The sequence below is a fragment of the Penaeus monodon genome, chromosome 20 (genome assembly GCF_015228065.2).
Source record: "Penaeus monodon isolate SGIC_2016 chromosome 20, NSTDA_Pmon_1, whole genome shotgun sequence".
In the NCBI taxonomy this organism is placed as follows: Eukaryota; Metazoa; Arthropoda; class Malacostraca; order Decapoda; family Penaeidae; genus Penaeus; species Penaeus monodon.
Window position 1 is genome coordinate 1,560,866 of NC_051405.1, and position 235 is coordinate 1,561,100.

The 235-nt window shown below is 41.3% G+C and overlaps 1 protein-coding gene and 1 long non-coding RNA gene across 3 annotated transcripts in view; both read left to right on the plus strand.

Moving 5' to 3' along the window:
• The window catches only part of LOC119585570 (treponemal membrane protein B-like), an 82,946-nt gene that overhangs the window by 57,088 nt on the left and 25,623 nt on the right, over positions 1 to 235 (plus strand). The gene's annotated exons all lie outside the window — the stretch shown is intronic.
• Positions 1 to 235, plus strand: part of LOC119585571 — a 10,823-nt gene that overhangs the window by 8,400 nt on the left and 2,188 nt on the right. The window lies entirely within an intron of this gene.

Consider the following 235-nt stretch of genomic DNA (forward strand, 5'->3'; position numbering starts at 1 on the left):
CCACCGCACCTCCAGCCAAGGCGCTTTTCGGAACTCCTTTTAAATTGCACAGTTCTCTTCTGTGTTCTCCATTTTTTCTTTTTTTCTTTCTCTCTCCTAATTATTAGCACCAATTAGTAGCGTTCTTACTTGCTCTTTACCTGCTTGTCTTTCTCAGCGTATGTGCGGAAGAAAGAGATTCACAACATCATTATTCTTTTTCTTTGCTCTCCGTAACTTTCTCGTTCGAGCTGCT